We start from the raw sequence: 17,117 nt of genomic DNA, 5'->3' as shown, positions 1-17,117 counted from the left end.
TGATGTCATTGCCATATTGATTTAATGTCCAATCCGCACACACAGCCATATGAAAGGATTGGTAAATCACTTTTCCACCGCTTTCAAAGACTTATTTCTTTATGCTAATGCCACAATCCGTCAATATGATCTTCATCAATCTCATTATTTCATTCTGCGAGGCAGATTAGTCATTAGTATTAATTTCCATTGGATGCATTTATCTCATGGACATCAAACGATCCTGTTCAAACATGGGAGTAAAGATGGCTTCACCGTGAGGATGTTCTTTTATAACATGTATTCACATCTGGCCTAAAAACAAAAATGTTAAGCTTTTTTTGTGTACGATAATGGATGATGAAATGTACAGCATCCAGGTGTGATGTACCCAATTTAAGAGTTACAGTGTGTTCATTACTGTGCTTTCCTTATGTCATCCTGCTATGCAGACGTTTACCATCAGAAGGCAGTTTTTAGGCGGCATCTCGCCTGTACAGCAGAAGATCTTCTTTAGCAGCTTGATTGTGACAATCCATGACTCAGTCACCTTGCCTCTGCTGCCTGACATAGCCCATCAGTGGCTACCCATGACTATGTTCCCCAGCAGTTTGTAAGTTTGTCTCATCTGGGAAAAATCTGTTGCTCTTTAAAGAATTTATCCTGGTTGGTAGACAGTCAGACATGTTTAACAATCTACTGACATGAATTCAAATGAGTATGCAGTTGTAAAGGGCATGTACTCCATATGTGCTGGGACCTGAGTGAGTATTTCAAAGAATATTGGCCTGGTTCACAAAGGTAAATCTGTGCATGGAAATTTCGCACACAGAGATTTATTACTATGCCTAGATCCAATTCAGCAAGTATGTGAGGAGGTCTACATCTAGTTGAAGTAGTATACATCCCACACCTTTACATGAGGGGTAGGGCAGGTACAGATGAAATTATGATGCTGAAATTACTACTTGCTACTTGTTATGTATATTTTACTCATACGTCCAAAGAACATAACATGACATGGACTAAGATTCCCGCCTATGCTATGTGGACACACAAATTGAAAACAATAGGGAAATATCAATCCCCTGAGGAAAATCAGGCACATCTGACCTTCCTCAGTAGTGGAAGCAAATAAGAACAGCCCATACCTGGGCCCTGCACTGTTCTCCATGTGATATGAGACGTCGTAAAGGCACACAACAACTACAGCCAACACAATTCAGACCAGCCCACTGAAGAGGAAGAGAAACTCAAGTGTAGTTGACTATTATGGTCCGCTACAAGGTGTGCATCCACACAGCCTTACTGATGCAGAGAGAGTGGCAACGTGGCAGGAGCCCACCAAAAAGTGAGTACTTTGGGGTGGAGATGCTTGGTTAAAGAAATCTCATTACACACAGTTTCAAAGTCTGAAACGGTTTATACAGGCAGTATGCCTGTGAAAACATCAATGCCAACAAGCTTTACAAGAAGAGACACGACTCACATTTATGCTGTATTACACACAATTGTCTAGTATTGTCACATGGTAAGATTGCACAGAAGATTGCACAGAAGGAATATGAGCAGATGCTCAGCTGTGATCATGAAAATTCGAGAATGGCCTTCACAGGTAACACAAATATAAACAGTTGTTGGCATAGAAAGCTATTAATTTATTACACATCTAAAGTAACCCTTACAGTTCAAAACCTATACTAGACTCACAAAGATACTTTTGCACTATGGTACAAGGGTGTGTGCATGGCGCTCAGCAGCCTGATTGTGCTCTGGCGTGAGGGAGAGAAGAGGAGAATTCAATATATCTGTCGATAGCTCTGTCAATATCTCGGTACCTTCTCACACAAAGCAGTGAAGCATGTTTGGCTGCTGTGCTTCACTGCATGAGAATTTTGTATATCGACCCCTAAGTTTGCAAGTGTTATGTCATTTTGTGAATCTAAGTTTTCCTAGACAAAATGCAAGGCAAATCAACATGAGAGACTGGTCATTCCTGTGGGCGGTGTTGGCATGATCAGGAAAACCCGGCTTAAGCAGGTTATAGTTACAGTAATGGGGGAAAATTGTGTACATAGTGTTTCATAGTTCCTCCTTCTTGTGCTATACTGATACATTTCCTTCTCAGTATCACTTTCATGGTGTTCTAAAATACCATAATCAAACTTGCAAACATCATAGTCATCATCATCCTTCTGACTCATCAATGGGAAGGATGGGGAAGTATTCTTTATGGGTTAGATGGGAAACCACCCCTTGCCTCTGATAATGCTTGAGATCGAAAAAATACTTACTCGGACAAGGATTACATCAGTAAGAGAGCAATGAGAGCAATGAAAATGATCAAAACTATTTCAAGCAATTTCTTACCCCATCCTCCATAAATACTTTTCAAATATAACCATACGCCCCACCCTTTCAAAACCCATCTTATCATCAGGGATATGTAAGACCTTAGCACTTTGTTTTTTAATCTAAATTGCTTATGCTATAGCTATTAAGAATGAAGCTGTAGGCCTGGGCAGTGAACTCAGCTACGTTTACAGAGTTTTCCGCACTCCACGGAGTTCGCAGAGGGCAGAAAACTCTGCTTTGTGTAGTGTAGCAGAGTTATTTCCCCTCTGGTGATTGAGAACGGTGAGTTCATGAGCTCGAGCTGCCGCTCGGGTTGAATTTCCACCCAAGCGACAGGAATAGCAGCCCAAACTGCAGTTCACCCTGCCCTCCGTCACTTGCGGAACTCCGCAGAGTTTTTTTGTAACTTTGCTGAGTTCCCCGTAGCAAACTCCACAAACTACAACCAGACCTGGGTAGTACATACCTCACAGTTTAATGCGGCACTTCAAATCTCCCCTTTTAATATATTAAGTAACAATAAACCTTTCACACACTTATTCTCAGTGTATTTTACTTTAATACATATAGGCCACTGTTCTGTGGGTAAATGAACAGGCATATTAGTGAGCGATGAGCGTCTAGGCGATTTGCATCAATAAATTCAAAGGGCTGATGCTCCGGATCAAGGCTGTGTGAGTCCCAAAGTACGGGGGCCCTTGAACACATAAAGAAAACCTTTGCAGGGCAATATTCAAAGTCAAACCCATAAACGTTTATTCAAAATTAAGAATCATTATAGAAGGCAAAAAGTAGATAGTCAGATTCAAATTGGCATCAACTTTGCATAACAATACAGCAGATTGTGAGAGCTTGTAATACAAGGGAATTAACATGGCCAAATATAGTTCAGTAAAGAACTAGCATAAATGTACTCAGTTCGCTAATCAAAGGAGAGGACTGGCAGTTTGTCTGCCCCGGAGAAAAGAGATAAATATGTAGACAGTCTAACATGGAAACAGCTCAGTTCAAAAGCAAAGATTAGTATAATTATAAAACCAGATAACAGTCCAACATGAGGACTAGTCAGTAAAAAGCTTAGAAAATTATTTGGGAATAAATCAAATAAACAGACTGACTTAGAGTCCTTCAGGGAAATAAGCAAAAGGTCTTGAGAAAGTCTCTGACAAGTAAACGAAAAGCCTGTCACCCTTCCCAGAAAGGGCATATTTTATAGTTCAGAAAAGTGAAGAACAATACAATCAACATAGTGTGAAGTTGTATCATAGGGCTGTACAAACAACGACACATGACCAAAACCAATGAACATTGTTGAAATTGTGCTGCATAAAATATAAGAAATACTAAAATCATGAATACATGTTAATTACCATTTACCCTACAACCAAGGGAAATAGCATTGCGCTATTGAAGCAAACCAAACCAAACAATAAGCCATTTTAGAATTAATTAAAAAGAGTGTGTCTTGGGTGACACAGCCTTGAATATTGCAACATACAGGAATATCTCAGCAAAGGTTGCTCCCAAGGCCCACAGATAAATTCATTTTATTCAGCACAATAAAAAAAACAGCACCTTGAAATGAATCCCATTTTGACTTTTATATGAAAAGTAAAACACAATAGAGAAATATGATTGTAGAAAGCTTGTTCATGCAAAAAGCCACATTTTTTTACAGCAACGTAAAAATGGATGTCAGTGCATACAGACAAAGGCCTAGTAAATTACATAATTTAAAACTCTTTTATCAGTGCATTGATGCGTGAATGGGTAGTGTTATGAATGAGTGCAGGGATATTTAGATAAACAGCATTTGTTAGAAAACATATAGATCCTCGAAGTGTAACTGCACAACAACATATGGCACTATGGTAAAAGGAGAACACAGACACCCCTGGGACATCCCGGAGTCCAACAGAAGGAAAGAAGGAAACATGTTATATCCTAGATAAGAAGTCAGTGGTCTCAGTGTGCCCTTCTTGGGAGAATATCCTGCCTAATCCTGCAAATGAAGCAGAGGGTATTGCATATAGGAATGTTCAAAGTGCTTTTACTTTTTTAATGTTCTAAATTGACTACTCTTAGATTGAACCTCAACAGTAATGCAAGATATTGGTAAATATTAATAAATAATCTGTCCAGAAATTCAACATACTCCCTTCACACAGCAGTGACCTTTACCTATGGGAAGGTCCAGTGGATAGGACTAGTGCCCTGCTGTGATGTGGCTGTTTCCATTCTTCATTTCCAGTATTCTCTGGACATGCTCCAGGGTTTTGGCATGCCTCAGAGAGCACCATAGCTGTCTCCTTCACACTCCCTGCACCATGCTGGCAGCTGTTTATCCTTCTGTAGCACTGCCAAACCACAGAGGGGTATGGGCTGACTTGAATTGTAGCCCACACACAGCCTCTCAAGAGCAGGAGCCTCAGGTGCAGTTTATGACATAGCCTGGCATCTTATGTCTCCAGAGGGAGCCATGCCTTTGTGCAAGGGTTGCGCTGGCATCTCTAGAAACATGTCACTGACCCTTGGGTAGTCATGGAGTTTGGAAAGAATTTATTTGCTTGGAGTTTGGAAAGAATTTATTTGCTGCATGAGATTGAATGGTAGTACAACACAGCTTGTTCTTGACCTTGAAGGGTAGTACAATACATTTTGTTCTTGGCCTTGGAGAGTGCTGATCCTTCCATCCTCCATAGGACTCAACTACTTAATATCAACAATATGAATATTGTGGCACAAGAATTTAGTTGAGAAAATATTGAAGACCAGAATATCAAAAGTTAAGAGAAGTATACATTTACTATTCCTAACTCCACATCTATGTACCTTGAAGACATATATTGTCAAAGCACTTATATGTGGAGTTCGGTATAGAAAAGCCACACTTACTTACTGATACAAATGGGGGGTTCTCTGGTTGGCAGGTTTGTACCCTGTCCAAGTAGAGACCCTTCCTTCTAGTCATGGTAAGGGGCATTACACTTCAAAAATAACCTCTGCTCATCCCCTTGGTAGCTTGGCACAAGCACTCAGGCTTATCTCAGGGGCAACGTGTAAAGCATTTGCACATAACACACAGTAATACAGTGAAGATACTACAAGAGAACACGCACTAGTTTAAAAAAAATAGCCAATATTTATCTGTGTAAAACAAGACCAAAACGATAAAAATCCAACAGTAATCAAAATATGAATATTGCAAAAATAGACTTAAAATACAGTTCCTTGAAGTTTATAGGTCAGTCTGGGGTTATCATGGCGTTGTGAAAAACAAATCCAACAATTCAGGCCGACGCGTCGTTGGGGGCCATCTACAGTGTCAGGAAGACCCGCAAAGAGTACCCTGATATGAAGGGCACCGTGGACCTTACGATGAGCCCCGCAGAGGCGGCGGTGGATCTAGAGGTCGGTGCAGGAATCCCCACGACCTTAAAGTCATACGCATTTTAGATTGAACTCTGTGAGGTTGAAGTCAGGAGCATGAGCAGGCATTGGGGCTGTGGTGCAAAGTTGAGCGGTGCAGTGTGTGGCGTCTGTAGATGATCTGGAGTCAATGGCATTGGTGGGCCAAGGTTGCGGTGTGAGACGGGCGGTGCATTGTGTAACTTATAAGCGGTGGCTCCAGGCCATGGTGCTGGCAGTGGCATCAATGTCAGAATGGGGCGGTGTTGTCAGGAATACCCAGGCAGCGATGTGAAGCGAGGCAGTGTAAAGTGCAGTGCTTCCTAGCACTTGCTGGCCTTAATAGTGAGACCCGCCTTCTGCAGAGCCTTCAACACTTCTCAGATATTGTGCAAGTGATCTTCCCAGCTGTAACTGAACACTGCAATGTCAACCAGGTAGGCAGCACTGGAATCCTCCAGTCCAGCCAACACCTGGTTGACCAACCTCTGAAAGGTGGGAGGGGCATTCTTCCACCCAAAGGGCATCACCCGGAACTAGTAGTGCCCCTCTGATGTTGAGAATGCAGACCTCTCCTTGGCCCCATCAGTCAAGGCAATCTGCCAGTACCCAGACATTAAATCATACGTTTTGAGTACTTGGAAGCTCCTAACCGATCTATGAGCCCATCAGCTCTGGGCAATCGGGTGCATCTCAGTCCTGGTGACAGCATTGAGCCCATGGTAGTCCACACAGAACTGAAGTTCAGGAGTGGCATTGGGTGCAGCAGCCTTTGGGTCCAAGACGACTAGGCTGGCCCAATAACTGTTGCAGTGCTCTATCACTCCGAACGCAAACATTTTGGAAACCTTTTCCTGGATGCTGGCTATAACCCTGTAAGTCGGCCTGCAAATGTTGTGTGTCACAGGAGGACTATTTCCAGTGTCCGCATCATGGGTCACCAGTGGGTGACACCTGAGGCCAGGGAGAACATCGTGGAAAACTGTTTCAACAGCTGGTGATAGTTATGCTGTTCTGCCGTCAGTGTAGGGGAGGGGTTCACACCTTCTACTGACCCATAGTGCTCCTTGGCCGACAGGAGGTCAGGGAGAGGTTTACTCTCCTCTTCCACTCCATCATCTGTCGCCAAGAACATGCTTACTTCAGACCACTCAAAGTGAGCTTTGACTTGGTTCACATGGAGGACCTGCAAAGGGTTCCTGGAAATCTTCATGTTGACCAGATAGGTGACAGCACTCTTGTGCTCCACCACCTTGAAAGGCCCAGTCCACTTGTCCTGAGGAGCTCAAGAATCTACTGGGGCCATGACGACCCACACTTTCTGGCCAGGCTGAAACTTTACCAGAGTGCAATTCTGGTCATATCAGTGTTTCATTTCTTCCTGGCTGGCTTCTAGGTTCACCTGAGTGAGCCTCCTGAAGCTCACAGTCTGGTTCCTAAAGGCGAGCACGTAGCTAAATACATCCTGGAGGGTCTTCCTGGGAGCTGTCTTCTAGCCTTCTTTCACCAAACTGAGAGGTCCTTTCAGAGGGTACCTACACAGTAGATCGTTAGGGACTGAATGTCAGGCACTGACTTGCGCCTACCAAACTACATCCCCCATGATGCTCTGGCTCGGAACTACATCCCCCATGAGCCTTTGCGTCGCGGTGGATATAGCGCGGCTGAACAATGGCGCGGGTGTACTTGATTCTTCACGGCAGTCTTGCGGATGCGCTGGCGGCTCGCCTTCCTGTGACCCGCCAGGACTGGGGAGAACTCTGACAGTATCACCGGCTGGGATACTGCGTATCTGGTAGAGTACCGCGCCTAGTTTTGCAGGCGCTCCTGTGTTGTGTGCCTGAGAGCCCCGGCTCACTGTGATCAGGCTTGGCTACATTTGAACATTGCGTTTTCAGACTTAGAACGGTGGAGGAAGTGGGTGGCTACTCACTTACCTGCTGTTACTTGTGATAATATGGACTTGTCTAGTGGCGGAATGTAGGGGGAGGATTCCTTCACTTTGCCGTCATGAACCCCTGCCTTTAGGAGTGTTCAATTACGTATATGGAATACAAGTACCAAAGCGGAGGGCGGAAGTGCTGTAACTACGCTCTGCCGTGTTTGGGGTTTTGGGACTACGTTTGTGTTTATGGATTACAGGTACCAAAGCGGACGGCGGTAGTGCAGGAACTACGCCCTGCCGTGTTTGGGGTGTGTGTGTTAAGGCAACTGCAATCAGGAACTTACCAAGGTTTGTGGATGAAGGAATTCACGTTGCTGGTCTGCTATTAACTTGGATTTTTGTTTGAGTGGGTGGTTACTCCCCCAGGGGTAGGTTGTCTTTCTAACAGATGCATACCTCTAAGTTGTTACATCATACACGTATACTAATGCTGGCATTCATGTCACACAGGGAAGGAGAGAAGAAGGAGTGCATGTTGGCTGGATGCTAATAAAGGGCAGCAATAGGCAGGTGGCATTTAGTCTTTTGTTTCAGTGAGAATTGAAAGAGAGTAGGATTTGTGACTTGTATTAACCTGTGCACCTTTCTCTTCACAGCTTCCCTTTCCCAGCTGTCCCTTCCTTTCCTTTCCCGGGTTTTTCCCCTTTTAGGGTTTTTTTCCCTCGCCGTATCACTTGAACACCCTGTGCATTCACATCCAGGGTGTTTGGGAGGTCCGGAGGTGGAGCTTTGTCACATCGCATCGATCCTGCAGAGTGCAGAGCTTGACACTGAACCCAAATGACTTCTGAGGTGCCTCCCTGTAAGCAAAGAGAAGGCATGGCAAGAGGACATCCCACTTAGACCATGTGGGGTTGGCCAGACTCTGCATCATGCTCTTCAGAGTTTGGTTGAACCTCTCCACCAAACCATTACTTGGGGGTGGTAAGGAGTGGTGAACTTGTAGGTTACACTACACTCCTCCCACAGGAATGTCATATACTTAGATATGAAATTGGTTCCCAGGTCAGATACCACCTATCTGGAGTACGCCATGTGGAAAAAGAGCCCCATTAACGCCCGGCCTACCACGGGCGCCGTTGTTGTCCTGAGAGGAATAGCCTCCGGGTATGAGTGGCATGGTCCACCAAGACCAGGACATACCTGCAGACGGGACAGTAGTGATAACCCCAAAAGTATGTTTAACAAGATGACACCGGTATATGGCAGGACAGAGTGGGCAATGGGCGTAGAACCGAACAATAGGACTTATATGCGACTTCCCTCGGGAACACAGATTGACACGCTAGGCGAGTATGGGTTCTGCAGCTAAAGCATAACTCAAATTGCTGTCCTGGAATGTAAATGGGTTGGAGGATAAGATAAAGAGGGGAATAGTGCTCCAATACATAAAACGACACGCTCCAGACGTGATTCTACTACAAGAGATGCATTTACTAAGAAACGCATGCAACACAATGTCGAGATAGGGGTTCAAATTGGCGGCACACTCAGCATTTGGCTCAGGATCAAGGGGGTGGGAATAAAGATGAGGAAAACTTTCCCAGTGATGATAGATAGCACATGGACAGACAACCTAGGTAGATTTGTGGCGATCTCTGGGACATGGGAGGGCCGCAAGTTGAACCTAGTTTCAGCCTATATACCGCCGAATCTCCAAACTCCGGCGTTCAATGACTTTGGTGATCTCCTTCTCGACTTGCTGGAGGGAGGACTAGTGATTGGAGCGATTTTAATCTGATTGTCTCTGATTTCTTGGATCGATGGTCCCAGAGATACTTGCCACCCTCCCATATTAAAATTCACAACTTTCTGGGAGCAATGGGTCCAGTAGTTGCATGGAGGATGCTCCATCCAATGGAAAACAGCATACCTTCTACTCAGGGGCTCATCGCAATGAATAGTATAACAGAGGTCAATCACCTAGCTAGGGGTATTTCAAACCACTCGCCCATCTGGTGCCAGTTAGAGATGGGAGAGCCCATAATTTGTAGAACGGCTCTGATCAATCAATGTTATCTTAAGATCCCCCATATATGAGAGAAAATTGTACGAGACACTGAATTATATTTCCAGGAGAATGAGGGCTCTGTAGATTCTGCTCTGACATTGTGGGACGCTTACAAGGACGTTTCTGGGACGCGGCCATAGCTTAAATTGCGGGGTCCAAAAAAGATAAGAAAGCTGAAGTAGTTTGCTTAGAAGCAGAAACACTAGAGCTGGAAAAAAAACCTTCGAAATGACAATTCTGAGGAGGTACAGAAGGCATTACAGCTGAAGACAAAAGAGTACGCAGACCTGGCCGACGATGTGGCCAGGACGCACTACAGGGCGACGCTTAGCAGAATCTACGATGTAGGGGACATGGCCGGGAAACTGTTGGCCTGGCTGGATCGGAGGATCCGAGCAAATAGAGTAGTGGTGGAACTAGAGATAGAGTCTGATAGGCGGCTTACCGAACCGCAGGAGATTGCAGACGCATTTTGGCACTATTATCAAATCATGTATGCGTCTCAGACGTCCTACACAGATGAGGAGGCATACTCCTTTTTGGAGGACATAGCGCTACCGTCACTCACTGAAGAAGAGCGATCAGACCTGGAACAGGAGATGACCAGAGTACAGGTAGAAAAGTCCATGCAGGACTTGCGTGTAGGTAAAGCGACGGGTCCTAATGGACTGCCCATTGAACTATATAAGTTAGCCCCGAGTAAAACAGCACCTTACCTCATGACTATGTTTCAGGAGAGTGGGGAGGTGGACTTACTTCCATTGATCAGAGGTTGACAGTGATAGTGGCCATCCACAAGGAGGGGAAGCAAAAAAACAAGTGCTCCTCGTATAGATTGATATCCTTGCCCAAAGCGGAAGCCAAGATATTGGCAAAAGTATTGGCCGCTCGCTTACTACGGGTAATCACAAAACTAGTCCACCCAGACCAATCAGGCTTTATGCCAGCTAGAAACACTTCCCTTAATTTGCGTAGGCTACATGGAGTACTAAGCCAAGCCAATACAGTTAGGGAGGACAAGGGGGTGGTATCTCTGGTATCTCTTGACGCGGCCATGGCATCTGATACAGTTGAATGGTCCTACATGTTTGCAGTGTTGAGGAAATTGGGGTTTGGCTAGGAGTTTACCAGGTGGATCCGACTCCTATATAGAGACCCGCTGACCCAAATAGTGGTCAATAATAGGAACTCCCGCACCTTTATACTGGGTGAAAGCACCAGACAGGGTTGCTCCCTCTCCCCTCTGCTCTTTGCTCTTATACTAGAAACGCTTGTTATGTGGATATGGAAGGACAACGTAAATATGGGACTCAGGTGAGTTGAGGATTGGAAAGACCATATTTCCCTGTACGCTGATGATATTTTACTGTCCCCACCAAGGCTATGCACAAAAAGGGGTACGAAGTTCCTCTGGGATTCCAGATAAGGAGGGGAGGATACTGTAGAGTAGAGTGAGTCATTTATGACCACCCTTGTGTTAGCAAAAAGGGGGGAATTCCCCTTGTTGGAACTAGAGCTCTCACACACCCAGCAAGCGAGGTGTCATGCTTCATCCTATGAGCCTGCCCCTTGTCAGGTCGGTGCTGCAATACCTGAAGGGCACCCAGACCGGGGCTCTTTATCAGGGATATTTTGTTCTACCTGCTACCTAGAGCCCTGAAGATTCGCGCAAGCGATGAAACACGTGTCGGCTGGCTGCTGTAAAGCTTTGAGCAATTAAAAGAACCAAAGGACTACCTCACTTCACCCTCTTCTTGTCTAATTGTTTGAACAACGACTGTTTCTCTGCAAATATTGTATCTTTGAGTTTTTATATACTACCACCTACGTGTACAGCAATACTGTGTGTGTGCATAGAGTATTTCTATGTTGAAATTGTTGGGTTTTGCCAGCTTGCTGGCCTAACCATTGAGTGGTTATATGGTTTTCCACTCACCCAGTTGCACCACGGAAACTGTTTGTTAGTGCTTTTATAATTGGCCGTGCGCCCAGTGCTAGATTGACATCTAAAAACCGTTCTGTCCTTTTCGGCCTGCTCTGGGGGTTTGTTGCCGGACGTTTCCTGGTTCTTTCCTGGTTCTGGGGTCCTGGCTCGCTTCTTCCTCCCTTGCTTCCCCGTGCTTTGTTCCTGGTGTGGGTCTATGTGGGTGCCCCACCCCCTCCCTCTCTGGTTGGGGTGCGGTTCTGTGGTGCTCTTGCCTCTGGGGTCTCTCCCTCCTGGCTGCAGGTTGTCTGTGGTTTTCGTGCTGCTTGGTTCTCTGCTCTCCTTCTGGGGTTTGCTTGGGTCTGCTGTTCCTCCTGCGTGGTCAGGTTGCTTGGCTCTGCTCCTGACTTCCTGGTTCTATTGGCGTTTGTTGCCCTGTTTTTTTGCTGTTTGCTTGGCTCCTCTCTGGTGTTGCTGGGTTCGGGCCTTGTGGTTGTGGTCTGGGTGCTGTGCTCCCTGGGGCTTTCTTTTTCCGCTGCTCCAGCCCTTGCTGCTTGCCTGGCCTGGGTGTGGGGTTCCTGGGCGGTCCTGTGCCGTGTGGGTGCTTTCTTTTTGGCCTGCCCTCTGTGCCTCGTTGGGCGGCTGCTGGCGTTTCCCGGTTGCTCTGTGCTCCCCTCCTGCCTTGTGTTCCCTCCCTTTGGGGTTGGGGTTTTCTGGGGTTGTGGTCGGTGTTTCTGTACCCGCCCTTGTTCGTTTTTTTGTTGTTGTTGGTTTCCGGTCTTGTTGGTCTCTCCTTGCTTGGTGGGCTTTTGCCTGGGTTCTGGGATTTTGGGGTTATTTCCCCCTCCCTGTCTTTCGGGACGGGTTCTCAATCCTGTTCGGCTCCTGGGTTCTTGTTGCTTCCTGGGCCTCCTTGGCTGGGTTTCCACCTCAGGTCTCTTGGGGTCGAGTCCTTTGGTTTTGGGAGGTTGGCCGGTTTTCTGGCCAGTGCTTTCTCCTTCCTTTTTGGTCTGGGTGATTGTGCCTTTCTTTCTTTGGCTTTCTTCCAGGATGTCTCGGTTTCCTTGTGGGTCTACCGGGTCCTGTGTGCCTTCCTACTGGTTCTGGGCTTGGCGGCCTTCTCCGTTGGGTTGTTTTGACGGGTCCTTTGTGTCCTGGTCGCGGTCCCGGTTTCTAGTTTCTCGGGTTGGCGGCCTCCTTTCTGTTGGAGCCCTGGCTTTTTCTTTGTCTCCAGTCCTTGTCCCTGCTGTCCTGTGCTGGGTTGCGGGCCAGTTGTTTCCTGTGGTCTTCCTTTCCTCCTTCTCGGTGCTCCCTTGGGTTGCTGCTTTGTTTTGGTTTCCTGGGTGTGCTTGTGTGTGCGGAAGGCCGGTTTTTCTGCTTTGGTATTCTCCACTTTGTAATGAATGATATGAGGACATAAGGGACCTGGAGGTAATGCTCTATTACTTACCGGTAATCTTCATTACTCCGGGTCCCGTTGTCCTCATCCCAGTCATACGCCCCTCCCTCCCTCCCGGACGGCCGGCCTTCATGTCTGGGCTTGTTAGTACAGGAGGGCTGCTGGGTAAGTACTGCTTATGTACTCCTGGGGGGAGGGGCAGTATTAGTGTCCCAGCATTCCTCTTGTTTTTTTCTGTCGGGAGATGATCATCTCCACTTTGTAATGAATGGGACGAGGACAACGGGACCCGGAGTAATGATGATTACCGGTAAGTAATAGAGCATTACAGCGCCTTAGGAGCGACGGCCCTCATTGGAGGTCACTCCATCTGTCCCTACTGGGATTGCCAGCCCTATTTAAAATGATGTTCCTCCCTAGGTTCTTGTACGTCCTACAAAATACAGCAAATCTGGTTGGATAAGACTACTTTACAGATATAAATAGTGCCCTAAGGGAACTCTTGTGGGATGGAAAGCCTCCAAGGATCGCCACTCAGAAGTTAACACTATGGTGGTATGATGGGGGAATTGGTCTCCCAGACATTAAAAGATAATACTGGGTGACACAACTTGCCGCAATGAATCAGTGCACATACAAGACTCAAGGGGAATCCTGGATTCCACATGGATAGGTGGTTCCTCCCAGGGGTAAGCTTTGCAGGGGGATTATATTCAAACCCAGCTAAGCTGAAATTGATGGGCCCACGAGGCACGCAGTCCAAGTATGGTTGGCAGCTACAAAGAGCTTGGGATGGTAGGGCAGGACCACACGGGCAACACCACTATGGGACTCAGACCATCTCGGCAGACTAAGACAAACCGTAGGATTTGACTGGTAGGATTTAATAGGTATCTCGCAGGTGTGAGACCTATGGAAGGAGGGTGGAGTGGTTCCCTTTGCTCAGCTGCAACTTGAGTATGAACTGTCTGACACTGAACAATTCAGGTATTTGCAGATCTGACAGGTTCTGCTAGCGGTGATAGACAAGTGGGAGAGACCAACAGAATTCTCCCCACTAGAAGACAGGGTTTTGGATGGAGATCTCCCAGAAAAAGCCATATCGCTAATATATAAAAAACTAATCAATAACACGACGGACCCACTACTCCGACTTCGAATAAAGTGGGACTATGATGTTGCTGGACTAGACGATGAGGAGTGACTTGAGGCCCTGGCCTCTTCTATAGAAGTTGCCATTTCTTCAAGGCTTAGACTAGTGCACTTGAAGATACTTCATAGAATTTACCTTGCTGGGCCAATGATGGTAAGAATGGGATACAACTCCAAGGCCGGGTGCTTTTGGAAATGTGGACAGGAGGGTTCTTTTATACACATACTCTGAGAGTGTATAGTTATCGAGAGATACTGGTCAATGGTAGTGGGGTGCATGGAAAGAGTCATTAGGGCACAGAATTGACGGTAATATTAAATTAAGCCTCTTGAATATCTGGGGACCAACAGACTTGACCGCAAAAGGAAGAATATGGGTGACTCGGGGCTGATGATTGCTAAAAGAAATATAGCAAGGAAATGGAAGGCGATGGATCCACCTACATTGGCTGAGTAGGGGAAAGACATGGACTGGTGTATGGTAACAGAGAAAGCAATATATGAATCTTAGGGGGGCCCTGCTAAATGGATGCAAGTTAGGGACAAATGGAATGAGTATAGTGGAGGAATATGTGATCCCCCAGAACTAAGAAGTAGAGATGATCCAGTGCACCCGTTGCAAGTGGGTTGAGGACAATTTGGAAATAGTCTTGTTGTCCACCATATGGCAATATATTATTGCAACTATGCATTCTGTATGATGTTCGGATTGTTCAATATTGTATTTTGAATTTGAATTTGAATTTGAATTTGAATTTTAAAATATTTCTAAAGCGCTCTTATACCGAATCGGTTTCATGGAGCTAGATAGCCGAGGGTCAGTGGGAGACGGATTAAGCTGCAGCGGATCTGGAGAATAAGAAGGTCTTCAGTTGCTTACGGAATTCCAGGTAGGAGGGAGACATCCTAAGAGCAGGGGGAAGTGAGTTCCAAAAGGATGGAGCCAGCACTGCAAATCTGGCCCCCCCGGCCTTCTGTTTCCTGAAGCGAGGAACTGACAGGAGGGCCAGGTGGGTGGAGCGAAGTTCTCTGGACGGGAGATAGGGAGAGATGGCTTCGCACAAGAAGACGGGGGCGGTCCCAGATCTAGCCTGGTATGTGATGCATCCCAGCTTGAAGAGCGCCCTCTCCCTCACAGGGAGCCAGTGGAGGGACTGCAGCAAGGGGGTCGTGCGATTAAACCTAGGGAGCCCGAAGATCAGGCGAGCCGCCTGATTTTGAATAAGTTGGAGTCGGCGGATAAGATATGCCGGTGCACCGTTGAAGATAACATTCCCATAGTCAAGGCGCGACAGCACCATGGCCATGAGAATGATTTTTAGTTGTCCTTAATAAAACGTTATATAATTTTTAAAAAAAAGACCAGGACATACCTGTTGTCCATGGCTGTCTTGGGTTCCAGAGGCCCACAATGTCCATACCCACCCTCTCGAAAGGGATGCCTATAACCAGAAAAGGTTGGAGAGGAGCCTTACTCTTCCTCCCACTCTTACCACTTGACTGGCAAGTTTGGCAAGATGTACAATGTACATTAGTCTGCCTTTGCATTTGGAGCCAAAAGAGGTGGGTGACAAACCTGTCAAAGGTTTTGTCCTGCCCCAAATGTCCTGCTAAAAGCACATCGTAAGCAAGACCCAGTATTAAGGTTCTGAAGTGCTAGGGTACTACCAGCTCACTGGCTGATCCAGTCTCATTAACCTGAGGCTCGCTGTATAGGAGACCATCCTCCCAGTAGATGCAGTGTGATGCAGACTGGTCACCAGCTGCTTGATTTGCAGACTGCTGCTGCAAACTTTCTAGAGAAGGGCATTCTCTCTGCTCCCTTACGAGCTCTCCCCTGGTGGGACCCCCTTCTTCCTGCCAATGAGTCAGCTCAGATAAATCCCCCAGTTCAGCCACGTGCTCCACCGTAGGTTCCAGGATGTTCCCCTCAAGGCCAGCCTCCTCCTGGACCATGGGAACTGCAGGAACATGTTTACTGTGCCCTTTGTCCTTTCTGTTGTCAGGCACTTGGGCCTTTGTTTCAGGCTCTAGGTCCTTCTGATCACCCTTTCTGCCACCATGGACCGAATGGTCATGCATGCCCACTTTGCTAACCCCACCGTCTCCAAGTGAAACCTGAGCTCCACATCCTTTCACAAGGACCACTCCAGGTTGTTGCCTAGCAGACAATCTACAGCCATGGTGGGGTTCACAACGACCCTCAAGGGACCCAAGACCCCCTGCTCAAAGGGAAGCTGCGCCCCCTTACATTGGCGCTCTGAGTTATCTAGAGCAACTACTTGGTGGAATGCACCAAGGACTACTTGCTCCTCAGATAATAAGTGATACCGGACTATGGTCACACTGGCTCCAATATCTCTGAGAGCCTCTACCCTATGCCCATTAATGGTCACCCAGTCGCTGCATTACGTAGTGTTTGCAGCCGCTAGGCTTCCCTGGACCATCTCACTATCCCCTAGTGAGATAAAGGTAATTTCTGTGAAATCTCCACCCTCACCTGGGACCAACTTCTCCCCAAGCGCTACACTAGCCAACACCTTGGACTGCCCAGTGGTGGGTTGATGTGCCTGCTTCGGGCATTTGGGATCCCTCTTGGTGTGGCCCACCAGGTCATATGCAAAGCACTTACAGGATCTCGTCTCTGCAGGCTTTCCTAAAGAGAACCATGGTTTCTTATCTCATGGGGATGGAAATCCTTACCCTGAGTACTAGTTTGGGGCCATTTTGAGAACTCCTTTGCTTTATACTTGTCCGCCCCACTCTTCTGCTGGGGAACCTGCCCACCTATGGGGTAGTCTCCCCCGTACACCTTCCTGTGGACCCTGGTACTCACTCAGCGGTCCGCCTCCATAGCAAGCTTCCTGGGGTCAGTTAACTCTGCAGTCAGCTCTACACAATACAGACTAGACTAGTGTTTCCACACAATCAAATTGTACAGCCC

Source organism: Lissotriton helveticus, chromosome 8 (assembly GCF_964261635.1).
Source record: "Lissotriton helveticus chromosome 8, aLisHel1.1, whole genome shotgun sequence".
In the NCBI taxonomy this organism is placed as follows: Eukaryota; Metazoa; Chordata; class Amphibia; order Caudata; family Salamandridae; genus Lissotriton; species Lissotriton helveticus.
This window is presented reverse-complemented; position numbering follows the sequence as displayed.